At 42.4% G+C, this 27,229-nt stretch overlaps 1 long non-coding RNA gene across 5 annotated transcripts; it reads left to right on the top strand.

The window, feature by feature from the left end:
• The first annotated feature begins 519 nt into the window (after positions 1 to 519).
• On the top strand, positions 520 to 23,531 carry LOC128909520 (uncharacterized). Of its 5 annotated transcripts, XR_008466405.1 has the most exons (8): positions 793 to 918; positions 7,632 to 7,773; positions 9,853 to 10,035; positions 13,044 to 13,238; positions 14,644 to 14,783; positions 18,192 to 18,442; positions 19,309 to 20,394; positions 21,781 to 23,531. It is a non-coding gene; the product is annotated as an uncharacterized LOC128909520 (long non-coding RNA). The 5 variants fall into 5 exon arrangements; XR_008466404.1 differs by lacking the exon at positions 793 to 918 and adding an exon at positions 520 to 679 and having other exon boundaries at positions 18,192 to 20,394; XR_008466401.1 differs by having other exon boundaries at positions 18,192 to 20,394.
• The last annotated feature ends 3,698 nt before the right edge of the window (positions 23,532 to 27,229 follow it).

The raw sequence follows: 27,229 nt of genomic DNA, 5'->3' as shown, positions 1-27,229 counted from the left end.
TGGTGTACTTCTTGTGTAGAGCCAGATAGGTACACATACATGCACGCACACACATGCACAGATTTATATATGTGTATATGTAAATATATATATATGCACGTGTGTCTTCCATATATATACATGCATGTGGGCCTGGAACATATATGAAATGTCAGCGTGTTTGTAGAATGTTCTCGAGGATGTTTTGGGGTTCACCAGTGATAAGTCATTATTGATGATTTATTTGGATTACAGCAGTGCCTACAGAACCTGACCAAAACAGGGATGAGATTGTGTTGAGCTGCCTTCAAATGGTTCCTGCTTTGATGCAAGTGTTTTAGGGAGGAGGTGAAGAGAAAGATGGATGCAAGAACTGCAAAGCAGACTAGTGGTTTAGCTGGAAATAAATTTTAATGTCCTGACTAATACCTTTCAATTGTCACTGGCTTCATGTGTCGCAGTGTGATGAATCAGGTATCAGCAACAGAATTTGTCTGAATGAATATTCTCACAGATTGCTCTGGTGCTCAGTCCTGCAGGGCTCCAAGCACTTGATGGCAGCCTTCAGAAACTCCTCCTGCTCTACTGGATTTCAGCCTCCTGACACTAAATTTACTCTGCTCGTGCTGTGATCGGATCTGGCTGGGACCCTGCTTTGCCCTCAGCACTCAGTCCGAGGTCCCTCTGACGTTCCAAAGATGTGAGTTGCGTTTTATTCCCAGTATTCCTCATTTTCACATGCTTGTTCCCATCCAGGTTCCGGAAGAAGCTTCAAGAGGAAGTGCCAGAATCTTATTAGGGAAAGATTGTTGTGCTTTTACTCCCCGAGGAGGTCTGGCGAGATTATAAAGACAGCAGCATGCTCCTGCAGAAGGCTGAGAGGTGGAGGAAGCAGGCAAGATGGAAAAGTTACTAGGAAGAAGGAAAAGTGTAAAAGAGGTACAGTGCGTGGGAACGTAAAGAGAAAGGAAATGAGCGATGAGGGAGAATGTGAGTCTTCTCTGGTTCACAGTGTTATGATACCGCTGTCTGCGTTTGTCACATCACTTAACAGTGACCTGCAAATGATTATTTTTATTGCATTTATGCTTTTCATCGCTTCTTGATGATTTACAATGAAGGCTTAAAAGAGTTCACAGCTTGATTTTTTTTTCAATATACTCGTTGTTGTGCTGTGTCTCAAGTTGTTTTGCGTACACGAAATTCTTGCCAGCGCAACTAAATTGATTTAGATTGATTTTGATACATTAATGAACAATACTTCTCCTACAGACACCCAAACCCTCGTCAGCATCTGGGGGACACACTCCAGTTGGCGCGGTCCCTTTCAGTAGCTCTAGTTTCTGTCCATAAGAAATGCTCAAACTGGCAAAACTTTTGCTGGCAGACAGGCTTTCAAAATGTCAGGCAGACAGAGATGAGGGAAGGGGGAGAGAGTGGAATTTTACAGGCAATGCTTGCATGTGCTAAATAAAAAACGGAGCGAGGATTTATTTCCCTACCTCAACTCCCTTTGCAGTTCACCTTTAAAGGAAAATATTTTTTTAATGCACGTGTATTAAATGTGCTCATGTTCCGCTATGATTGTTGTTTAATGAATAGGATATTCATTACAGTTAAGCATATTGAGCTCACAGAAACAGCTGGAAAAATACTCTAAGCATTCGTTATACACAAGTGAAGAAACACGCGTGTACGTGTGTGTGTGCGCGCGTGTACATGGAACACCACGCAGCGTGTTAGCTGAGAGAGGGCCCTCGCAAGGACGGGGTGACATACAGGCATGATGGATTCAAAGTTACAGAGTAAGAGGTGAAAATAGATCCAAAGATCAAACAGAAACAGAAGAGAAGAGAAAACAGGCAACGAACTGAGAGGAAGTTGTGCTCAAAACTGGCTGTATTCCATATTAGTTATTCAGATTTCCAGATTAAGACAGACCAATTTTATTATTTCTTTTTTTGCTCTTTCATTGAAAACAGATACACCCCGATTCAGGGAGATGTTTAAACATGTGCTTAACTTTAAGCACATAAGTAACCCTAGTGAAGTTGTTTTACTGAGTATTCAGAAAAGGCACCATTAATAAAGACATTCACTGTAGTTAAAAAGAGCAACAAGTTCTAGGTTAGTGGAGAGGGGGAAATAGCTATTATATTTACATAAATTTAATTATATATGTGAAGCAGAGGAAGCTTGTAGCAATACATATGAGTGAGGAGCTTAAAATTGCAGAATAATAAGAACAGAATCACACACAGATAAGGGAAACATAAGGAGAGCAGGCAGACCTGTATCCACCACGCTCAATTTTGTAATAAATTAGAAAGAAAGCCTGAACAATACTAACTTCTTTCGCTGTCTTAAGATAGTAGAAAAATAAGGTAGAAGGGGTAGAACTGGCTTTATTTCAGAAAAAAATCCATATCATGTAACGAGTATAGGGATCATTAAATGTTTTCCTTTCCAACAGTAATTCTAGTGAGTTCCAACAGGAGCTTATTAAACACGAACTATTGAAATCAGGGTTAAGATCAAAATATCCATATAACCGTACCCAGGAATGTTAAAGGAGCTGAGTGGTTTTCGGGAGTGCCAGTGCATGCAATAGATACCAGCTGGGTATAAGCTTCCAGAAACACTAAGCAGCAAATACCATCTGTGAAAAGGAAGCTGTCAAACAGGGACGTAAAAGGTGAATAACATGGAGGAGATTAAGATGGGTTCTATATTGATGCGAATGTTGAAATCAGAGTATAGATTTTCTGAAATACCTGCTCTAGCATGTGTTATGAGTCCATTTAGGAAACCCTATAGAATACATTATATTGGCATAGAACTATAGGATAAATGTACACTCATTTATGTCTACATTTCTGTTCTCAAAACCTGACGATGTGAAGTGGCTTCATGTGCAAGATGCTGAACTTCATGTGTCCTAACATGTATTTTTAAACGTGTCCATTAAACATGTATTTCCTTATGCCCCGCGTTGCGAAGCCGCAGTGACGGGCTGTAGCTTGGGCTGAAGTCCCCTTGGTAAATGCTGTCCTGGAGGAGCCCAATGCAGTCTCCAGTGTGAATCTATAAAATTCAACATCCCGTCTTTGATCTAAACGAATACAAGCCCACTAATGAGAAACAACGTGGCCATCTGTATCATGGCGGAATAGATGCTGGGTGCTCGTCTCTTTTGCTCCCTGCTTTGATGCAACACTAATGTATCTGTTATTTTATTAAATAATCATGTACCACAAATACTAGTTGCTGATGGCCCATGGAGAACTAATCAGCAAGCAGTATTTTTTACATGTATACACCATATTACTTTATTACCTCAATACCTTCTAATTTTTCAGTAACTGTCCTTATTCTGGCATCAGCACGATGAGAGGAGGTTTTGTTACAGAACTTTCAGATCCTGGTAGCAGGGTTCTCACTGGACATAATTAGCAAAACCTCCTTGAGTCCCCAAGACCACCATTTGTAATGAATAATCAAAAAGCTGTTGAGTCCAGAGGATGCCATGCTTGAGTTTATGCATAATATCAAAGCTAAGACTGATTCTGGACTGGTCTTTACGTACCAGTGCAAGCAGCTACCAAGAGAAAACTGTTTAATAGCTGTTTTGGTTTTTTCTCGACTGCACCATCACTTATTCATGCCAGCAGTCATGACATGTAGAGCTCTGATATTCCTTCGCTTGCAAACTTCAGTGATGCTGAAGGCATTAACACTTGGTCAGGCCTTCAGGAGCTAAAATATTTTTCTCCTTTGTGTTAAAAGGGAGATGAGTGAGCCAAAAGCTGAAGGTGTCATTATTCTTTGGTCCTTCATAAAACCTGATAAGCTAAACAGGGAATAATGAATGTTTCTCAACTCCTTGCTCAACTATAAGCTGCTGAAATATAAGAGTATTATACGGAGACATCAGAAAAATGTGCATCAGACTGTATAGGTAGAGAGCTATGTAACATAGAAATTATTGATTTAATTGCATGAATTAAGGTTTCTAAATAGGCTTCTGTTATCTTCTGGAGAAAGGAGAAAGAAAAGCAGAAATACTATTACAAGGAGATAAATTTAAAGGTGCAGCAGCAGGGAAAATAAATGTCATTAACTTAGTGGCGTCTTCATTGCTTATATGAATTTGGGTTCAGAAGAGAATGTTTATGAAATTAGAGCTTTTCCTTTGTAGCTGCACTGTCAGACTGGCTGTAGGTTGCCAGATAAATTAAATGGCTCTCAACAAAGCTTTCGGTGGGTGTAGACAGCTCACAGCAAGCCGATCCTTCATTTTTTTCAGAACCTACTGCCTGTCAAAAACTCATAGGAGTTAAAAACCACCACAACTAACCCAAAGATTCAGTGCAAGAATTACAGTTGGCTGTTCGAGCCTCTAATTGCCTGGTGTCCTTGGCAAGAACAAACACAGAGCCATATCATTTGATATCTTGAACCATAACCTGCAATAATCCATACTCTTTAATCCTTCATATAGCTGTCGCTATGTCATCACAATTTATTTTAAAATGGTATTCTTCAGTACTAATCTCATTCCTAATCATTCATATTAATGTTAGCATTAGGGTGAATTAGGGCATTATTTGCTTAATATGTGCCATATGTGACACTTAAGTACTTGTAAGTAATTACATATCAGAGAAGACAGCGTTGAATGTGAATGACACATACAGTATGAAAAATGGAAGAGACCAATATTAAACTTTTAATAGAAATAACTTCAGCAAAACTTTCCCACAGGCAACAGAACTCTGATATTTTTAGCTGGTTGAGGCCAATGTATGTTAAGAATAGCATTCGCTGCAGTGGGAAAATACACAATTTCTATTACGGGGCAGTCAGAATAACAACATACTGATGATACACTGGTATAAAATATGTAATTATCTAGCAAGCAAAAGAATAAATCACATAAACTGTTTACAGTAGGAATTGTGACAGGACAATGACACATTGTTGTCTTCTTTGTGTAGCAAGGATAAAGTTTGGCTTATAAAATTGCAAAATCTAATTCATGGTGTTTATGTGATGCTTCCTGCAAGAAGACTCTGATAAGATTTTTTATTTCTAATAAATCAGGTTAGATATTAGCTTGGTTAAAATGGCAGATAGAACTGGATAAAATTAGAAAGATGCTAGACTGGATAACATCTTATGTTTCTTCAACGTACTGTTAGTCTAAAATTATACAGAATAGTCCTCCTTTCCCATGCAGCTGCAGCTAACTGCAATTTTGCTTCTAGAACCATTACTGTGTTGTAATTCATAGGCTGCAAAATCCGTAACCGTACCAGAAGTGAAGTTGGACTCCTTGAGAGCTGTGCTTGGAGTGATTATTCTTATTACAGAACGACTAGTCCATCATATTAATAATTACTAATAATGCAGAGAACAAAGGCATTGTCTCCCCCCCTAACTATCATCATATATAAAAATAGTTTTAACTGACAAACCCCGTCTGTTCTGTGCGCTATTATTGTATCGCTATAAGTTGTAAAAATGGGGTGAAATCAATATTTTTTATCTGTCCTCCTTGGTAGCAAAGAAAGACCTAAGCTTCAGGATTAGCGGGCAGATATGAGGAGGATTTCTTTCTTTGTGATACAAATCTGTATTAATTGATTTTTCTTGATGTGGATTAATTGCAGCTCTTTATTAGGAATAATATCACAAATAAACTATAGACAAGTATAGATTGCTAAGCCTAGATTTCAACTGAATGAGGCTAATCAATACCTAAGTCTGTAATTTAAAGCAATTCATTAAGGCCTCAGGAAAAGCTAAATAATATACGTGAGAAATGTCTCATCTGGAGCCTTCAAGGAGTTTCTCCCTAAACAGAATAAATACATTTATAATATATAATTATTGCAGATTAAGCTTGCTCAAATGCTTTTCATTTGCCAGCTATTACACTCAGGGTGCGGAGGAGCACCTCTGCAGCTTGGGCTGTGGCAGCAGCATCCTGATGGCGCAGAGCCCCTCTCCGTGTTTATCATCAGGCTTTCAATTCCGGAGAGGAGGACAGCTGTCATATGCCTTGCAATACCTCAAGTTTCTGTTCACCTTTTTGGGAATGAAAGTGTTCATATTCTCATTTTAAGGCAGCATAACGTCTTGTATCCTCACTCGGGTTTCTGATGGTCTACAGTAGACAAGAGAAGTACTTCAGTTTAGGCCAAGGCGTTTGAGCAGAAATGATAGCCACCAAGCACAGCCTGCAAACCACAGCTGTGTCAACACGTAGCGGGGAGCGTTTCCCATGGGGATGCCACTCTCTGGTCCCAGCCTGAAGGATGGGCCAGCCAGGGTCCCTCTGTGGCCAGCTGGCCATGGTTCTGCTGGGGGCTTGCTCACTGCCGTCCCGTGCCAGTTCTTGGCCATCGCCCCTGTACCTGTGTGCTGTGCTTTGGGGGTGCCCTGCACACGGCTGGGACGCTCAGAGTCATTGTGCCTAAAAAGTAGACCCACATAGGATTAATTTTCATCAATATTGTAGATACAATTTGTCTCTTATAGGTCATTAAGAACTTCCCTTGGCTATTCCATGTGTTGCGTGATTTCAGATAGACAGTAATTAGACAGTAGATTGCATACAAATTGAGATTGAAGTTACCCAACAGTTGCAAAAAAGAAACCCAGGAGAGTTTAGTGCTCTTGGCATTAGCTTTATTTGCTTATGCTTATCACATAACAGCAACACAAGACGTATAGCAATGTCTGTATTACCATTGCTTTAGACAACATTTTGGGTATGTGTAGCACCTTTAACACTGTTTGGTCTCTGGTTGGACGGGTGCATCATTCTTGCTCTCAGTTCAGTCAACTGTACAATTCAGGTTCTGATCTTAAGCATCCACGTAAAGTTAAATACATGAGCAACCATTATTAAAATTGCTACTAATAACTAGCCTTCAGTAAATTATTTTAGTGACTTTTAGTAAGCGCGTATTGTGCAAGGTGAATTTCAGGCTTCTGTGGCTTCAGAGCTTTCACAATATAAACTGTATCATAAAAGAAGGGAAGTGGATGTAGCGCTTGATTAACATGTTTGCTGTAATACTTAAGACAGATCCTAGGTGTAGAAGGACTAAATGCAAAACCTAGGAATAAAAACCCTAAATCAGTGCAACAACAATGAACAAAAAAGATAAATTACAAAATAATGTTGTAATAAGTGTATTTTGAAAATACTCTTACATATTGGCGTATGGTCTTCCTGGATATGGGTGTAGATAAGATGGAAACAAACTTCAAGCATATAGTAGTAGGTCTGACTAGTTCAAATTTTAGCACTTACCAAATTCATTAAGTTCTTTGAGGTTGCAAAGGAGATACATTTGCCTTAGTAGTTTCACGAGTGCTGCACTTAACAAGAAGTTTCCTTTCTGTTCCTTAAAAAACTTGGGTTTAGAGATAGAAATCCCAAATTCTTAGTACAAGTCCCGGATTTCAGCAGGGCTACAGCAGGGACAAATGCAAACCATTTCTGCCATGAAAACTATGAACCCAACTTTCTCTACAGTGGAATAAGCCACGCAAGGTATTCTGTCAAGTCTCCAATGTGCATATGCCATTAACCAGTGCTGTTACTGCTCTAAGCCTTGTCCTTTTTTCGCTTTGCCTAGGCCAGCATCTGTCCTCTTGATACCACCTTGACCTCCAGTGCTGGCGCCTGTATTTTCCTCCAGTGGAGATAACAGAGTTTGACTCTCACTGTGAAGATACCGGAGGCTATTAACTCACGTGCAGTGAAGATACGCTAACCAGGTATTTCATTTGGTTAAATGACTTGACTTTGACTTCTGGTTCCCATATACACTAGTTTGTCCTTGTCCTTGTATTGTTTTGACAGATGAATTATCTAATTCAAAGTAGCTAGGACCTGAACTAGCTAACTACCTTTTGCAGGAAAAAAGAGTTAGCACAATTTGGGACTAATTTTCTGCCCACTATGGTTCCTTTACGCTACTGTATGGGAAATATTTATACAAAGTAGATTTAATTGCTATAGAAATAATGCCCTACATAATTACATCATGAAAGATGTCAGAGGACAGAAATTTCTTGCTTTTTCTCATTCGTTTATATTTCTTAGACCTTTTCTCAATTCCATATTACTTCCGTGGCAGCACCATAAACCAAAGCCTAAATCTGAAGATGTGTGGAAATAGTAGGGCACAAATGCGTCCAGGATAGACTGCTCTTGCATTCGATAGCTAACAAAGAGAATAAACATCATAATAGGTCGGTATGCCCTCTATCTGGCTTAGATTATCTGGAGGCCATCTGAATAAACTCTCAGCTGGAACAGGAAGCCCTGGGACTAGATCTTTCACCTTCCTTTGATTGTCATTTTCCAATTGTTTTCATTTTTCAGTGACGCCAGCCCACTTGTTCATTGATGTTCCATTTTGGCCTTGACTGTGCCAGATCCACCCAGAGAAGTAAGAAGCCAAGAACAAATTGGGCCTAAATTAAGAGTTGGCTTTCCTTGAGGCATCCTTATACGTAAGGTCCTGAAGTAAGACGCAAACAATGCCGAAATTTTGTAAAAGTGGTGTTAAGACAGGGTGCTTCAAGCTCATCAGGCTTCTTGAATAGGTGGAAATAGCGCGTGTGCACACGCACGTACTCAAAATCAAGGATGCTGACAAGAGAAATAATACTATAAAAACAAACTAAAATGGGTCCGTATTTTTTTTTCCAAACTAGAATCATAGGTGACTAGATAGGGAGAGATTTTGCTCATTTTCTAGTCTCTGATGTTAGCCTGGTAGTGCAAAGGAGCCATAGTACCACAAAAGGTGGCATGGTGTGGCAATATAGCAAGTTCTCCTCTCCTCTCCTCTCCTCTCCTCTCCTCTCCTCACTTATGATTTATAAGTACTTATGGTTTATGGGATATATTGCCCAGTTATAGATGTGTATCATCAACCAAAGACCTAACATGCTATGAGTCCATCGCGGTGATTTCCCATCTCTTCTGGTTTGATTTGCTTCACTGCCAGCCACAAGACTAAGCACTACAGTCTTGGGGAGAGTGGTTTGCTCATGTGTGACAAAGGAGAGATCTGGGTCTTCTACGCACAATTGCTCATATTTATGAAGTCCTTGTCATCTGACCAAAAGTCATTATTCTTTGGGAATAAGCGAGGGAGTTGGGATGAGTGTTAAGAAGGCTGGACTTAGATATGGCCTGCCCATTTTTGGCTTGGGACTGGTTGGCAGGGAAAGCACACCAATGTCCATGCACCTATTTTTCTCGTGCAAAAGATTTCAATTGCACAGGGGTTGTCGGTTTGGCACACATCATTAACATTAAAGTTTAGAGGGGAAAGGCTGTTCTGGAACGGCCAAAGAGAGAAAGTCGCCCATGTATTTGCATTTTAGTGCTATTAGTGGTGCCGCATTCAGAGCCGCTCTCTGGTCTGAGGACGGATTTGCAGGGTAACTGCATTTTTGTAGGTTTCCTTTGAAACAGAGACAAAACAGAAAAAGAAGCACCAAACCACAACTTTAAAAATAGGATGCTTTAAGATGCCTCGTGGAAGTCACAGGCTGTCCTTATATCGTTCAATTTTTTGAATTCTTCAGGAGTGAGAACAGAGTCGGTTGTCAACAGAGTGCTGTTCACAGAAACTAGGCAGGAAAATGAAAGAAGGCTCGCTATTGTTCGGCGACGTGGTGTAGGCTGCAAGAATGCGTTGGGAATGCAGCGCCTGCATGTCAGGCAGAGAGAGGGGTCTTTGTGTGAAAACACTGAAGCAGAATGTCAATCATATAAATAACTATTATCTCATATTTTTTTTTATCTTGATCATTGCTATCACCCTTCTTCAATTGGAGTCCATAAGGATGGTTATCAATTTCCTGCAACATACTGGTGTCTAGTGGAAGCTGTCCGGATCCCGCGTCCAGGGGAGCCGACCTACCGTGACATGGGGATCAGTGTTGGAAGTGTCATACCGCTCGTGCGTCCTCTGCTTCGTACCACTTTCTGACATAGTCTCGATCATAATTTATGAATAGGTAACACACAGCCACCCTGCTCTGGTGTCACTTAGAAGCAGCATTGTTTTTCCTAAAATACAGATGTCTCCATCATTCCCCAGAAGAATGTGCGTGATTTGAAATATTCATAATTGAACAAGGAAAACCTAGGCTAATAGAAAGGAAAGCTACACACTTATGCAAATGTAAAAAACATGCTTTCTCTCACAATGGTTAACATTGTGTCTGGGTGCAATGATGTAAGAGCACTGTTATGAAATTCCTTAAAATCCTGAACAAAATAGAGGCAACGTGCCTGAAAAGGGTGCATTTGTGATTAAAACGGTTTTATTCTTTAAGCAAATTAACGCTTGAAACAGAAGCTTGCAGAGCTGGGAATAATATACCTGTTATGACCTGAATTAAATCAACGTCCTCTGAAGTCTCTCTTCTCCTGGGTTGGTGTTACTTGGTGGTGCTTGAGGCAGATCCGCCTTTGGGGTGACACATCACTGTTTTGCTTGCCTGCAATGGCGGGAGATCGCATACGGAAAAAATCCACCCCACGGGGGGAGGTTGAGCCAGTGTTTTGTTAGCCTACACCACGTGCCGTGTAGCAATCGTAAGGGATCTGTTTCAGCGGGGTCACGCAGGGCCAGGAGGAGCTGCTTTGAACACCCACGCAGATGTGGCACTCGGAGGTGAGAGCTGCCGGGTGAATAAGCACGAGGTGACCAGTCCTGCACCACCAAATACAGGGAGAATTTTGCCAAGAATTTACCTTTAATCGCAGGGTTGCTGGGCACTGGCCACATTATTATTCCTGCGTACCAAGGCCCAGCTGGGATGGCCTTATCTCACAACCACTTTTTCCTGACGTGGTGGCTAATCTAGGGAGCAAGGAGTAGAGCGGGAAAGCTAATAATAAATACCTCTTAAATCACGCTTCCTTAGGCTCCTAGCATACTCCATTCCATTTTATCCTGCGTATTGACAAGCAAGAGAATTTGACCAGAGGACATGGGTTTTCCTCTTCCTCGGGTATAACTTTTGGAAACTCTTTAAGCCAGTGTTGCCGGTGTTCCCACCAAGAGAAGCTGTCCCAGGCACCACCACCCCACCCCTAACCATTTGCCAGCAGAGGCATGAACGGAGTCAGGGAGATGACCCATATTAAAACCACCTGATCTTCTACCAAATTAGTTTTAACGCTGTGCAGGGTTTTTTTGGGCCAGATGACAATCTAGCTGCCCAAACAGTTACATTAACAAGAGAGAAGGCAGCATGGACAGGAGGAGGCAATGAGCAGCGAGGAGCTAGGAGAGAGCAGGGCAGCTTGGGCTTCCATTTCAAGTCAGAACTCAACGAGGAGGCTCGGTACCTGCTCCAGCACGTGGTGGTTTAGATTTCGACTGTTTCACATCTGTCTCCTCTGTTACACCCTTTATTTTCCACACTGTACCTCATGCTTGAGAAGGCCTTCTTGAAGAGAGCCTTAAGAGCGTGGATTTCAGGGTAAACCGTGTTACTTCACCAGCCTATGCCATGGTTTATTCCGTATAGTGAATAAACTATAGGCCATATCGGCATACGAGGACAGGCTGAAAGAGCTGGGGTTATTCAGCCTGGAGAAGAGAAGGCGCTATAGCCTCTTCCAGTATCTGAAGGGAGCCTACAAGAAAGCTGGAGAAGGACTTGTTACAAGGGCATGTAGTGATAGGACAAGGGGTAATGGCTTCAATCTGGAAGAGGGGAGACTTAGATGAGATCTGAGGAAGAAATTCCTTACTGTGAGGGCGGTGAGCCCCTGGCCCAGGTTGCCCAGAGAAGCTGTGGCTGCCCCATCCCTGGAGGGGTTCAAGGCCAGGTTGGACGGGGCTTGGAGCAACCTGGGCTGGTGGGAGGTGTCCCTGCCCAGGGCAGGGGGTGGCACTGGATGGGCTTCAAGGTCCCTTCCAACCCAAACCATTCTGTGATTCTACATCAAACTCTCAGTTCGTTTAAATCATTGTAGTTCTCGTCAGTTCAACAGGGCTGCGCTGATTTGCACCAGCTGAAGATTTATTTCACTACCTCAGATTTCTTCTTCGTTTTTATAGCAACTGTAGCTGTATAGCACTTAATAACAGCACATTATTATGTTAGAATTTTCCATGATTCATTTCAGGAATTCAAAGTACACATAACCATTGGTACTTACTGCTTAAATGCTTTGCAGAAAATCATCTTGATTGTAGGAGCAAACCTTATTTGTGTGCAAAAATACTGTTTATTTGGCCCAAACTGGCAATTGCCAAAGTGACCAGAACACAGAAATATACAGGATGGATTACCATTGTGAATGGCCAATAACTGAAGAAAGCCATGTATTGTTTCACAAAATTTTAAGATGTTTTTCAGACAAACCCGTGAAAAATACTCATTTTCATTCTAGAGGGTAAAAGCCTTCTGGGAAAGATTTTACATCTGTTCTATTTTGGTTACGAAAATCATAATTTATTTTTTCCCTATTAAAACACAATTCAGAATATATTTTAAGATGAAACCCTCCAAAATGTTACTGAAAAAAATGTTGTTACAGTTCCTTGGGGAAGCGGGACGGGTCGTTTCCTTTGCATTTGTCTTGTGAGGGCGTAAAAAGGAAAATTTTTTCTAATAGCAGTAGTTTAGTCAAAAGCTGTTTGAAAAGCTGATTTGACTGAGATAGTGGCCAATTCTTGATTTAGATTTTTTAGCTTTTATTAGCACTGTACAAACCAAACACTCCACTTGGGGTTCCAAACTACAACTACCAAAAATCTCTGATGACTAATACTTCCTGGCTGGACTTCATGCTGCCTTGGAAAGAACAAGACTACTTTTTGTCTAAGCCTGCACTAATGTTGTATAAAAGGATGTGAAAAAGGTTGTTGTAGGTCCATCCACAAACATCCCTCTTTTGCATATGCTTGTGGTGTTTTTGCTACTGGCTTTGGGGAGAGTTAATCTAACGTTTAATTAAATCATTTAGCTTTATTTGAAGCATCCTTTTTTTTTTTTTCGTGCAGGGATTTGCTGCAGTCCCAAAAGAAGAATGAATAGTGTTTCCTATTTTGACCACAGAGTGATCTGCTCATGCATGCTGTCAATGGACATCGCTACTGACCGGCGTCCAGAGAGAAAAAACATCCGTTGTCCACTCTGTCCCAGCCGCAAGGCCACGTGGCGGCAGAGTGTCCTGCTGGTGGGCAGAACATGTGACGGTGAGTTGGGATTCCTGGATTCTTTCCTTGCCCTGACACTGAGCCTCTGGATGAATTAGGTAGCCATTAGTTAAAACCAAGGTGATAATACCTACATCTCCCAAACATTATGAAGGTCATTTCTGTGTATTTAGGAGGCCCTTTCACCCTCAAATGAAACTGTCGAATGACCACAAATCAAAAATAACAGCTCAAAGTAGATACGGGTCTGAGCACACCTCTGATTTTCTGTGGGAATCTGGGCCCACCGACCCATAGACTCAGAAGCACCGTATAAACTCCTCAAGAAAATCTACATGAAAATCTTCTTTTTGCTCAGAAGAAGATACTCTGTCTTCCCATTCCTGCTCCCTCCCTTCCATCAAATAAGGACCTTTCATCTGGCTGCTTAATCCCTGCTAGCACCCACCCTCATACCTTGTTCCTCCCTCGCTCTTCATTAAGCCTTACAAAATGTATTTCCAGTCGACACCGACTGGAAATTTAATATTCCCAAGTGCGCTGCCAGCAAAGCTCCCAGTCCTTTCCTCCGCTGGCCTCAGCTGCTGTTACAGTCCAGCTCCCCCAGTTACTTTTCCACCCTGGGGAAAAGCTGGAACTGGCGGGAGGCTCCAGCAAGACTGGGAACACCCAGGGTTGAGGAGAAGGCTGGAAGCGGAGGCTGGAGGGAGTGGGCCGGGTCAGCGTTTGCCCCGTCTCTACGTTGGTCTCAGTCGCCTGTGACTAAACTCTCTCCCTCCTCCCTGCCACAGCACCCTCCCACGGATGCTCTCAAATACAGAATTATTACCCACTGCCCTGTTGGGAATTGCACTTTGTAAGAAACTCACCCACCAAAAGAGCTCAGTTTCCAGTTGGGCACCTTATAACGACCAGATTTTCAGATGTCTTCAGCATTTTACATTTATTTGCCAGATACTCTCTTGGAAAGTTTGGCTAGAGTAGCCAGAAAGGCAAAACCTTATGAAAGGAATAAATAACTGTAGAAAGAACTCATTCAAAAAACCAACATCCTGCCCACAGGTCCGATTCCTACGTGCACTCCAGATCCTGTGAAACAGTTACAGATGCTTCATGAAACTTTTTCTTTACATTCATATCAATTTTACATGGCTATTTTTCTTTATTGTAGTCTGTCCTTTGTTTGCTAATAGTACATTAAAAAATAGTATCTGCATTCGAAGAGATCATCTTTGATCTTTGCACTGTTTTCATCTAGCAGTTTTGTGCTTGTCTTCATTCTCACACTTACGATAATCGGCAGTTTCTGCAGGCTTCTTTCTTGATTCTCCCTCAATTTTCATTCTCTTCTCGGGTTGGACTTTTGTTTAGACAGGTTATTCTCAAAGCAGAAATTTAACAGAGTCATATTAGCCTAACACACGTTCAATTTCTACTTCCTCAGGCTGTATCGCTCGGGCAGGGGCTGCACCACGGCTCGCCAGGAGGAACACGCCTGCGGAGGCTCGTGGCCTCTGGGAATCGAGCGAGCGATTCAGCCTCGCGGGACCTGACAGTGCTGCCTCTAAACCACAGATCCCCCAGGTCAGGGAAACCTTCGGACACACGTCCCGGGGCTACCTTAATCCTTTGGCACCCCAGAACACCATGAGGATGCTCTAGGGGGGGGTTATGCTACATCTTAGCTACAGCTGCGTAGCGTGTATGCATTTCTTGACACAAAGAGGTTGCTATAAAATGACTGCTCGGTTCTAAAATGTTGCTGGCAAATTGTCGTGAACATGGGAAAGAAACAAGAGTGTTGAGAGCTCTGAGTATCATTGAAATATTTAAATATTATGTACAGTGACGCCTGTAATTCACCATTTGCTGTGGTAAACACAGCAGAAATGACTGTAGCATAATGTTATTCCATATTCTAAGCCAGATTCTTGAGGTTTCTTTTATTTATATCACATGTGGCTGGGAGAAATAATTCTAGGAGGGCTCATACCATATATTTTCTTTTCAAGTTGCCAAAATATCTTAGAGAAATCAATGGTTGAGGATTCTTCTGTGTGGCTAAAGATTTCTTTTTAACCTCTCGGTGTGCCAAAATCAGGAACAATTATTAATCTGTCCTGAAGCTGCCAATACAACCTGCTAGGAACAGATGGTGTGAATGAAAAGCCAGAAGTGGCCATTTTTAATATTCAATAGATTAAAAAAAGAATGAGTTCTTTAATCTTATCTAACCTCTTGTGACCGAGGGTCTAAGGTATTGACTTAAAGACAATATCAATAGCCTTGATTTGAACCTGAATCAAACAGGGAGCGGGATCTTCCGAGATGCTTTGTACCTCTAAATGGTGCTGCGTGTCCCTGGGCTCTGTCGGCCCTGCTGGGAGATGAGCACTAAGGGCTGCTCCTCAGCAGGGTCGACGGATGAGGCCCCGTCAGAGCACCCGGTGCTGCAGGTACCGGTGTGGCTGCACTCCGGGGCTTCTTGTATAGGTCTGAACTTGTACGGCAGTTAAGAACCAGCTCCTGTCAATGCCTAGGGATGGAAAAGTATTACATTACTAGATATTATCTCAGTCTTGCTGTATTTATACATCTCAATTACAAAATCAGGAAGTATTGCCAGCCATCGTTTGGATACAGCTGGCATAAACACACAAACACACACACGCACACACACGGAGAACAAACCCGAAAAATCCCAAACTGCAAGCCTGCTTTATTTTTCAATTAGTTAAGGATCATGGAAATCTGACTCTTGCAGCCTCGTGTGGTGTCTGGTGTCTAGTTCAGGTAACATGCGGATGGCTGGGTGCAAGTTTAACTGGTTGGCCTTCCCCAAAAAAAGCCTAATCCCAGGTACCCAGCGGGGTGATGCTACGCTGCTGGTGAGACTGGGTTTTGCCCTGTGTGCCACTGCTGGAGGGGGCGGGCTGTCAGCGGCAGAACACAGAACTTCACACCTTTCCATGAGAGGGGGATCCCAACCGTCGATTCAGACTCACCTGCCCTATGGGAAAGGCTGCATCTGAATTTCTCTGCTCGTTATTCTCCTAACATCTCTGCAGCCCAGATTCATTTGTGAGAAACAAGGCTGGGGGGGGACACAAATCCAGAGCAGCAGCTCGTATACAAAAAGGCAGTCCTATTAACATGGTGCAGGTGAGAAATAGCTTGATTTTTTTTGCAGGAATAATTTCCCAGGTCAGGTATCCCGTCACTAGCCAAGCGACTGCAGCAGATGTGGCCAGATGACAGACTTTGCGTGCGTGACTCTGGGACAGACAAAACCTCTTTCTGCAAACCAAGGGCTGCAATTTGAGAAGCCATTACTTTCTCTATTTTTAATGCCTTTATTGACACTTGTCTGCACAGACCCCGTATCCTGGCAGGCCAGCAGCTCCCCACCCGCAAATCCCTGTTCTGGTCCAGGCCTCCCTCCTGCAGTTGTTCTGCGCTCCTCGAGCGTGGCCCCTCTGCCCCTTTTCCGCCTACGTGTCCGCACACAGAAACCACTGACCACGGTCAGGCAGTCCCCTGACAATACAGCATGTGGGAAAGCTCTTCCAGGGCGAACGGCAGCCTTTCAAGAGCTCAGGCCGGAGAGTAAAGGCCGATGCGCCATGGGAGAGCACTGAAAGGACATTTGAGTATTCTGATGAAGGGAAAATGAGCTCTACTCTGTGTTTTTTTCTCAGGAGGCTACAAGAGTGAGATTTCTGAATTGGAGGAGTGGAAGAAAAAGAAAAAACATGAAAAAATAGCCAGCTAGAAAGATGGAACTTTAATTTAGCACATTATGGTAATGATGCTAGGTACTGCTATGAGACAGAAGATGCTGGGAGATGCTGGGAAAGATCCACTTAAATATCAGTTAATCTTGGACAGCAAAATTTAGTGTGCCCAACACGGTGAAAGAAACACCTAATGAATGAACAAATAAACACTGACTTAAGTTGTGGCCATAGACCTGTTGGAGCAAGCCCAGAGGAGGCCCCGGAGATGCTGGGAGGGCTGGAGCCCCTCTGCTGTGGGGACAGGCTGGGAGAGCTGGGGGGGTTCAGCCTGGAGAAGAGAAGGCTCCGGGGAGACCTTACAGCCCCTTCCAGTCCCTCAAGGGGCTCCAGGAAAGCTGGGGAGGGACTCTGGATCAGGGAGGGGAGCCATGGGACGAGGGGGAACGGTTTTAAACTGAAAGAGGGGAGATTTAGATTAGATATTATAAAGAAGTTCTTTGCTGTGAGGGTGGTGAGCCCCTGGCCCAGGTTGCCCAGAGAAGCTGTGGCTGCCCCATCCCTGGAGGGGTTCAAGGCCAGGTTGGACGGGGCTTGGAGCAGCCTGGTCTGGTGGGAGGTGTCCCTGCCCAGGGCAGGGGGTGGCACTGGATGATCTTTAAGGTCCCTTCTAACCACAACCACTCTGTGATTCTATATGATAAGTGTTATATCAGCCCAAGCTGTTGCTGAAAGCAGTGGCCCCGGCACACCCTGCCCCGGGGCGCCCGTTCCTGCTGCTCCCTCGGCCAGTCCTGCGGGGAGCCTGATGGGGCACCGATCCAGCGATGAACACGGGTCACTCTGCTGCCCGTGTCATTTTCAGAGCAGTGGTCTGCTCTCGGCACATGGTAATTAACACGAGAATGAGCAACTAGACGTGTGGAGGGAGTGTGTGGGGAAGCAGGGAGGGGTGACAGGGCTATGCATTTTCTTGGCACTGTGAATTTCTGCTGGAACGGAGCATCTGTGTAACCGTGGCCTGGGAGGTCTCATCTAATGGTCTGAGCAGAAATCAGCAAAGTATTCCTCATTTCCACTTATGGATGAGAGATGGATTCCCTGCTTAACTTCGGATAGGTCTTGCACCTAGAACATGGTCACTGGCCTGAAAATGGGGACGTGAAGTGAATATTTGGGTTTGTAACATTTTTTTTTTTTCTTTCTGGTAACTCCATTTATGACAGAAAAATATTAAAATGTTTGCCTGTGAATGCAGCTTTCTACCAGGCTCTGAGGTGCGCTCCAAAATGTTCTGCACTGTAGACTACGTGAATAGTTCTAGACGGACAGTGTATATTTTGCCATGAAGGACATGCGGAGTTGAAGGATGCAGAACACTGAGAATTCTTCCACTGTATGACAATTACAGAAACATCTGTCCTCAGTAACCCTCTGTTGATCATCTGTAAAAATCAACTGTTTGAGTCCCAAATAATTCCCGTTTTTAACAGACGGTCTGAACTTCAGGTGAGTTTTCCTTACAAACCACTTTCCTTGCAGAGACCTGAAATGTACGTACAGCCCCTGCTTTTGTATCAATGCGTTACGAATTCTCACGGTGTCTTGCAGCATTCAGCTCCATGTGGTCCGACTCCTTATCTGAGCTTGGAGTTTTGGAATGTTTTGTATTTCGTGGTCTGAATTTTAAGATTTGGGTTTATCGCAGATTTCTAACCTGCAGCGAGAAGACCAGACTCCTGCATGAAAGTGGTGCTGAATGGAAAATACGTTGTACTGTCAAAGTCTCTTTCATGAAGATGTTTCATTTTGAAGTAGCATAACAAAGTCAGAAGAAAACACTCCTCGCGAGCGCACACAGTAACATCTACAGAATTTCTTACTCTCGGGACATACTTTTTCTCATGGTTGTGTGGCAGGACTCTCTGTCTCCCTGGCTTCTAGTAGAATTTCTGCTCTATCACTGACGAAAGAAGTCTGAATATCAGAAATGTACCTCTGAATGCGCCCACAAAACATAGACTTCCTTAACATGAAGATATTCTATATTCATGCAGAAAATAGCTCCGGTGCTTCTGTGAATGATATAGTCTCCAAAGGACAACCAGCGCTTGTCATCACAAGGCAATTCAGAAAACCAAACAAGGGTCAAATACTTGATACAAGAGTGCTCAGATCTTTGTAGAAGTGGAACTAGCGTTATCTTTTTTTTTTGCTCTGTGTGTGTCTGTATTGAAGTTCTCATTCATGTTTCTTTTATGTGTGGTGGAAAACTGTTAAGCTTCATAATATCACTGCAAACATCCCAGGTCTCTGCTCTGTCTGCTAGACTTCATTGCCTCACTTAAATTTTTTTTTTCTTGGTTTGGTTTCAGAGAAGAGAGCTTTCCATTTAATATTAGCATTCCGAAGACGTCCGGAACTGAATAAGCCCTTAGAGCTCAAGGGGAACATCTCCAGTACTATCCACGGAGGAAACGGGAATCTCACACGGTTCCAGGTGCTGCCCCACCTTTCCCGTGCCCAGTTCCGCTGCAAACGGGAGCTGTCGGTGCCGGTAAATACCTCTCACTGCGACGCAGCCTGGAACCCAACACCGGGAATGAGCTCACGCCATCCTTGGCGCAAGGAATTCTGATACGAGCTTAGCAGGGATGAAAGGTACTCGAAGCAATGGGTGATGACTTATGAGCACCATGGGAGGAAGTCAGCCCGCCACGAGGAAATTTTTCTGCTGTCTAGATGTACTAAGGAAACACTGCAAAAACAGAGAAAAAGCCAGAGAACTGGAAATTATATCTTGGTGTTTTCTTAAATCATGTTTGAGTCCACCATTTTTTGGTTTTATTACTTCAAAAACCAAACAAACAAGCAAACCCAAAGCATTTCCTTTTCTTTTGGTCTATATATTGAATCATGCACGGCATGCATTATACAGAATAGCCCGGCCCCAGTTTGGAGTAAAAGGTAAAAGGAGAGGAAGGTCAGCATTTCACAGCACTGAATCCTAAGTAATGCCAGACTGCCTGACATCACGTAAACCGAGGAAAAGTCTGCAATAACTTAACCTCTTTTCTTGAATGAGTGCCTGGTGCTGGAAGGCATCTCGAGCCATTGACAAGGAAGGCATCTCAGGACACTTAGCATTATCCAGGCAATATTCAACGTCTTCCAAGATTCAGTGCCTCGGCAGGCAGGAGCAGAGATGTAGATTTTTTAGCATCCAAAAAAAGAAAGGTGAAGGGTTCATCCCAGTTCTAGGTGGTATTTTAAAGCTAGCATGGTTAAGGCATGCCCAGCACTGCTGCCAGCAGCTTGCAAACCATTTACTTTTGATTTTTCCTGTCTGAAGGACCAGATCAGAGTTGGAGTTGGTATTTAGCATGAGTGTAGAGGGAGCTTCAAGCTTACCCCTCATCTGTTTCATCATCGGACCATTCTCTGTAGTCCTCTTCATTCAGGTGAGTGATGGCTGACATCAGCTGGAGATCTGTTCTTCCAAGTCTGGGATTTAACCTTTGTGCAACAAAATCACAGAGAATTAAGCCATTTGTAGAAATAACTGTAGTCAAAGACCATGAAAGAAACCCATGAGCACATATAAAATAAAAGTATCCATGATACGATCCTCTGTGTGTGTATATATATATATATACACACACACACACACATATATATGTATATAAATCTATGTAGAGATTTCAGCAGCCCACTTACCAGACTTCTAAAACTGATGATGAGATGACAGAGAGGTGAGAAATACGAAACTTTCGAGTCAGAGACATTTTTCTGTTTATGGTTCATGTGATTTTATTTTAAAAAGGATTTCTATGAAAATGGAGAAAGTTGGGTCACTCCTGATTCACCTCCCCAAAAACATACATATATGCATGTACATATCTAGCAGTGGGGTGTGTATATATAGATATAAAAATATATATAAAGAAGGAACATTAGGAACATAATTATATTTATGACCAATGAACCTAATGACCATTAGTACTAAGTCCCATAATGTCTTGGAAAATTCAGATAGAGCTAATCCTAAATAACAATAAATCTGATTTTTGTTGGAACTTTAAAACAACTTCATTATTTTCTCTACTACGTTGATTGGAAAATTACAGCATGTTTTCATTGGTCTGCCAATGGGTTTAGCTGCCATTTAAGTGATGCGCTTTATATTCCAGTAATTTGAACTTTTCTGGTGGAATACCACCCAGGAAAACAGAGCGTGATGTTCTGGCATTATTTTATTATATCTGTATTGAAGAAAAGGAATGATTTCAATTCCAAGCACCCAGCTGGTAGAAATTATTTTAGCTGCAGGAGTTAAAACTAAAGATAGCGTTAAACCTGCATTTCTAAGACGGAAATCTTCTGCACGCACAAACCCCCGTTTGCATGTGGAATAGGAGTCGATTTTGCCAGTGTGAGCCTGCAAAAATACCGGGTCAGTTGTTAAAATGGTGCATACACACAACTGGAAATTCTGTTTGAGCTATCAATGTGTACAAACGTGTGAATCTGAACCCACAGCAGCAAACAACTTCAAATCATGAGACGGAGGCAAGGAAGCAAACTACAATAATAAAATATCTCTTGGTTAATAGTTCTTAAATTCCCAAAGGTCTGAGGCAGTTTTGGATCTATTGCACACCTTTCTGTGGTAATAAAGCACTTTAATGGGAATTCATATATGTGGAACCATCTTCCCGTTTCCCCATTCATTTTTATACAATGTTAATAGACTAAAATTGTACAGACATATAGAATGTTTATTGTAGAATCTAGACTAAGCATGCCCCGACAGTAGAATACCAACTGTTTTTTTTTTTATTTTGCAGCTTATGAGAAAACGTTCATGGGCAACGCCTGGCCCATTGCAGATCAAGCGCAGCCACGACACGGCTACGGACGCTGCCGACGCTACGGTCAGTGGATGTACTCTCGCGCCAAGAAAACAGACAATTGTTTCTTGCTGCTGTAGAACATTGAGGAAATACGCTTGGCAACGGAGAGAATTCCGTTGGTTCTGCTGTAGTAAAAGGCTGGTGTAGACTCAGAGTTTCCATTAGATAGCAAAGCATTGCACTGTAGTTGAAACGCTTCGTTTTTAATGACTAGCGCAACAGTTCAGTGGCTGGGTAGTAAGCCCTATCACGCGGGCACTCATCTGGAAAAATCCACTATATTCGTACGAGGAGACCCTCCACCACGAAGCCGCTATCTGCCCTGAGGCAGGTTCCTTAGTTTTCCCTGTATGTAAAGTGAGAATAATGATATTTACTGTCCTTTGTGGGATGCTTGTTTATTTATTACAGCAATATGTATTACTCTTAAGTATTAAGGAGCCTATTTCCAACTGACAAAAAAATTACTTACTTTAGTTTTTATCAGTGAAATATGGTCAGTCATCCAACGATTTGCTTCTTTGGCATACCCTCCACTTGCCGTAATGAGGAATAAACCAAGAGTATATCTCAAGAAATATATGGTTAGAAACAATGCTTTTATGTTTTCCATATTTTGTTATTTTTGCCTCAAATCACAGTTCAGTTCAGTGTGATCTGACATGGCTGAAAGACTGAAACCCCCACTCCTCCGAAGCAGTGTTTATTATAGAAACCCACAAACTTAACCTAACCTAGAGCAGCTTTTCCAGCAGTGATATAATTACAGTAGTTATTGTTGCAATAAACCAGATGTTCCTGAACTGGAATGAAAGCGCTTCCCCCCGCGTTACATTTGTTACGTTGCCTCTTTTCAAGTTTCACATCAGCTGTTCAGAAAGCTCTTTCTCGGTTGAGTGTCACTTACAGATTCTTGCTGCATGAGTCTTGTAGCGTGAAAGAATGAAATACTGGCAGGCTTCGGATTTCCATTGCTTCCCTTAAAACCTCAAACATGACAGTTATCAATGTCACTAATTCTCGCCCTGGTTTAAAGGCATTTTTTGTCCTTTAAGACACTTTTACTTGGCTAAAGAAACACTTTGAAAAAAATGCTTTCAGAATGAATGAGGACATTGTTCTGTACGAAAAGAAATGTTCCACTCCTACAAAATCGATGCAGTTTGCTGCAGACTTCAGTGGAGCCGTCGTTTTACCCCACCATTTTGGGTAACTTCTTTGTTAGGCAATACCGGTAGCTTTGGAGAACAGCACCTTTTTGAACCGCTGTCTCACCTGTGGTTGCAACTGTGAACCATGAACGACGGGTTAACCTGCACCATGAATATCTATCATTTTTGAAATATTACACGTCTTACATTTTTAACAGTGCGTTAGTCAACACATTTCTAATATTTCCCAGCCCAATCAAGTCCTAACTGTAAGAACACCTTGCCAATAAAGAAACGGACTGTGTTTAAACTACTACGACCTTAGACATGAGAGTTGTTGTCTATATTTTACGTGTGCAAGAAGACCCGTCTAGGAACAACGAATATGAAAAGTCAAGGAGCAGTCAACAGATGATTGCTTTATTACACTTACTGTGCCATATAATAGCACAATGAAGAAACATAAACTAGGCTTCGGGTTTTGTTTACTTATAGGTGAGTTCTCATGAAAATACGGGAACAGTAAGAATGAATTATCAACTACCTGAACACGTGACGGCAATCCTGGAAGAAACCTTTGTGATGTTCAGTTATAGCTGCTGCTCATTTTTCTGTTCGCTAATGGTAAACTCTCAGTCAGCCCAGCCCCGCGGTAACTCTCATGTAACAAGGGAGACGAACCAGGGACGAATTTACCCCGTGAAGTGGTCTGCTAAATTTACACTTTGTAAAATGTAAATGTTTCTTAGAGAAGGAATTTACATGACTCTGAAACACGGCCCAGTTTTTCACTGATGTGGTAGGGGACGCAGACATTGTTGGCCTGATTTTACAGAAATCTTTGAAAATGGGCCATAAAATAGCTGAGGAAACCCAAGAGGCACCCACACGTTTGGAAGCAGATTATAAGACAGCTCTGCTGCTCAGCCACAATCAGCTCCCTGCTTTCGAAAGGCACGGTATCGATTTCACATTTTTTGCTTTCCTAATGAGAATGTGTCAGAGCTGAAATAAATAAATAACTAGGCCCCATGTCCAGGGAGCCTTGAGGTCTTCCCCATCACGGCGGCCGGGAGGCCCCTGCGCTTCCTCCCCAGCCGTGACATGCCCGGTGAATATTTCCACCACCCACACTTTATTCATTCTTAACTCTCCTCACCCACTCATCATTACAGCTGTGCAAAGCATCCATTACAAACCCTGAAGCCATCTGAAACCTACCTTTTTAACTTCGTTATGTGCTTCTCACACAGCTGGGACTGGTTGGACTTTTGGTAAATTAGCTTTTGAGACAATCGACCCCCAGTTTCATGCAAATTTGGACCCGGGTTAAGGTGAATGATTTATGGGTTGCATATTTTGAAAATCGCCGAGAGAGTTTCGTATCACTGCACCATGCTTCGCTGTGTAGATCTCTGTCATATTCATGGAAATCACAAACGACGTATGTAGTACACTGCAAAAGGGAATAATACCAGCAGTCAGATCCCAAATGTGCTCCGTGCGTTGCGAACAGTTCCTGGCCTGAAGGACCTGGGGAAAAAAAAATTTTAAAAAGAGCTCTTTTTAACTCTTTAACACATTATTGCTTCAAAGTGTAACTAACTCATAAATTTTTTATTACATTCCTTCGTTTAGCACACATGCATGCCACTAGCGTTTCGATTAGACAGGAACTCGTGCAAGGAGTTGCCGTAACGATGCTCTCAGACAGGAAGTAGAGGGAAATCCAGACTCCAAAATTCAGATCCAAAGGTAGATTTTCTCTAGTCAAAAGGAGAGGTTTATTTCATTGGTGATCAAATTTTGAATTTGCAAAATTCGGATTTGGATCCTCACTGAGATTTTGGCCAGCCCGGTTAGCAAAATTAAGCAGCATATTTGCTACATGGAGACTAGACTACACCAGCCCTACTGAGGGCCATCTTGCTCGTCAGTTTTGAGAACCGCGAGGCAATTTGCTCTAAAAACACTGACCAAAATTATAGATGAACAAGTTTTTTAAAAAGAACGATTCAAAGGACGGGATTCAATATAAGAATGCCTGACATTCTTAGTCAGACAGTATTGAGGAAACTAATTTTGCACTTTAATTTTTAAAGGAAGCCCAGACTGTTTAAGGCAGAAGTACCAAACACGTCACTGAACATCTTAACTCCTAACAAAAGAACTTCCGTAGTTTCAGCTTGTGGAATGACAACTTCTTATCTGCAAAACAATCTTTTTCTTTTTTATTGTGAATGAGTCCACGCAGAAGATTGTAAACACCTCATCAGATCCCAACTGTGGAGTACCGCTTCCTGCTGATACCAAAATATTAATGTGAGTGAAAGCCAGAGGGACGGGTTTTAGCGTGGTGAACGTTGCTTTGTCATCAGGTGACTTCAGTTATTTTTTTTGAAATCCTGTTTATCACAGTGCTTTCAAGATAGGCAAGGAAAAGGCATGAAAAGTCTGTACAAATCCCGAAAATGGCTTGAGGTGGAGCTGTCTTGGACTTCAGAAAAGTATCAAGGTGTGGGATTCAGCTGAGCAAGGTTGATAGGGACAGTGAAAGCAACAGTATCCGAACCAGTCACTGTGGCGTAGGCACTGTGGGGTCTCAGTCCCCATTCTCCTGAACGTCTAAGACAGGTAAGATGAATCACAGCCTACGGGTGTCTGTTTCTTCCCATCAGCGACGAGGAGAATGTGAGTGACCAGCTGATGTGTAGGTAAATGTCTCTCCACCTCCACATTCGGTGAGGTGAGCTCCATTCCTGGTGCCTGCTGAGCGCCCTCCGCAATGCGAAATTTGGTGGAGGAGAAAGGGGGGCGGAACAAATATGAAGCACCACGGAGGTCAATGCTCTATCCTGTGCCGCTAAAAGCAGAATTCTGCCCTTGGTCAAGAGTCATTAAATAAAAATCGCATGTAAAAGATCCTCATGGAACATTAACACTAAATGACAGGACTCTCAGATATACTCTGTGATGAAATGAGTCACAGAAATAAAATAGAAGCAGATTGCAGTATCAGAACCCCAAAGTGTATTTATAACAGCCTTTAATCACCACCTTCACCATGTCCATTTGTTACTCATCGAAACATCACGTTTGCCTTTTGCTTAGGGCCTGGTTTTGTGAAGCACTGAGCATCCTCACCTCACATCAACATCAACACATTGGAGACTTATACCCGGGGAGAGATAAAATATGGCACGTAATGTTTCGTATCGCGTATGTGTGGATAGCTGTGAATCGAGGAAAAAAAATTGCTTTTGAATAAATGACGTGAGACCAGAAAAGTGATAACATAATGCATGATTTGAGAGCAAAACCCCAGGCCCTTGAAATTCATTTCAATAACAGTAAAGAGCAGTGCCACTTACAGTGCTGAGGAGTCAGTCGGCTTTTCCACTGGACAATTGTGATTCTTGGGGTTGGTATCGCTGTCATTTCACGTCATGCTGGGCTGTGACTAAGTGTGGAAAAACAAATAAATTGCTGAAATGATGGGATTTCTCTCTCCCTCTTTCTCTGCATCACGAAAAATAAAATAGAACTTACATTTTATGAACCGTTTGCCAAAACTCACATCATGAACACCTTCCTTTTAAATGAACGGATAATAAAAAGGAAGACAAAGGAGAGATGCAAGTTCAATATTTAAAAGATTTCCTTTCTGCAAATTCTTTTGTTAAAAAATGAGAAATACATTACGAGGTTCATTTAACAGTACTACGAACAAAAACACGCAGGCAATTACTAACAAACGCTCAAGCAAATCTATCTGTTCCAAAAAGAGGTGTCATAAAAAATGTTAGAACTGAAATTTACTGCCGCTGAAGTCAGCAATAGCATTTCCATTGCCTCCAGCCGGAGGAGGACTTGGTTCCTAGGAAGTTCACTTCAAAGATGATTATCTTTATATCAGCAAGTCTAGGAGCGAGGGCTCCGTGGCCTTCTACATGAATGCTAAAGGGAATACCGTGCTATAAATCCCTGTTTCAGCAATGATAAGGGCTCTGGCCCCAGTTGAAATATACAGAAATAAAGTACAGTTATACGAGTTTAAAAATCCTACCAAAATCTCTGAGTAACCACATCTGCAGTCCTACCACAGGTAAATCTCCCAAGGCTCTTGTTACAACTGTGGCTTAAATAAGCAGTCCGGGGCCTGTTTCAGCGTTTGTTATCAGATTGTTCAAATATTTCACTTGCGTTTATTAACTAAAGAAGGTCTCGGGCTC

This window comes from Rissa tridactyla, chromosome 4, assembly GCF_028500815.1.
Source record: "Rissa tridactyla isolate bRisTri1 chromosome 4, bRisTri1.patW.cur.20221130, whole genome shotgun sequence".
NCBI classification, from domain to species: Eukaryota; Metazoa; Chordata; class Aves; order Charadriiformes; family Laridae; genus Rissa; species Rissa tridactyla.
The sequence above is the reverse complement of the archived record's forward strand: the minus strand, read 5'-3'. Positions and strand labels throughout refer to the sequence as shown.